At 43.6% G+C, this 651-nt stretch overlaps 1 non-coding gene across 1 annotated transcript; it reads right to left on the minus strand.

Moving 5' to 3' along the window:
• Positions 1-300: 300 nt before the first annotated feature.
• Positions 301-407, minus strand: LOC147372475 (U6 spliceosomal RNA). Its single transcript, XR_015164995.1, has one exon. It is a non-coding gene; the product is annotated as a U6 spliceosomal RNA (small nuclear RNA).
• Positions 408-651: the final 244 nt, after the last annotated feature.

A 651-nucleotide genomic window follows, 5' to 3' on the forward strand; every position in this document is an offset into this window, starting at 1 on the left:
AAAAGCAGAGACATTACTTTGCCAACAAAGGTCTGTCTAGTTAAAGCGATGGTTTTTCCAGTAGTCATATATGGATGTGAGAATTGGACTATAAAGAAAGCTGAATGCGGGAGAATTGATGCTTTTGAACTGTGGTGTTGGAGAAGACTCTTGAGAATCCCTTGGACTGCAAGGAGATCAAACCAGTCAATCCTAAAGGAAATCAGTCCTGAATATTCATTGGAACGACTGATGCTGAAGCTGAAACTCCAATACTTTGGCCGCCTGATGCGAAGAACTGAGTTTTTTGTTTTTTTTTTTTTTAATATGGAACACTTCATGAATTTGCGTGTCATCCTTGCGCAGGGGCTATGCTAATCTTCTCTGTATCGTTCCAATTTTAGTATATGTGCTGCCGAAGCGAGCACAAGAACTCAATCATTTGAAAAGACCCTGATGCTGGGAAAGATTGAAGGCAGGAAGAGAAGGAGACGACAGAGGATGAGATGGTTGGATGGCATCACCGACTCGATGGACCTGAGTTTGAGCAAGCTCTGGGACTTGGTGGTGGACAGGGAAGCCTGACATGTTGAAGTCCACAGGGTTGCAAAGAGTTGGACCCGGCTGAGTGACCAAGCTGAACTGAACTGAATAAAAAGGCCCATGAATTAA

This window comes from Bos grunniens, chromosome 5 (assembly GCF_055505025.1).
Source record: "Bos grunniens cultivar Pamir isolate PY7600 chromosome 5, Bosgru_T2T1.0, whole genome shotgun sequence".
In the NCBI taxonomy this organism is placed as follows: Eukaryota; Metazoa; Chordata; class Mammalia; order Artiodactyla; family Bovidae; genus Bos; species Bos grunniens.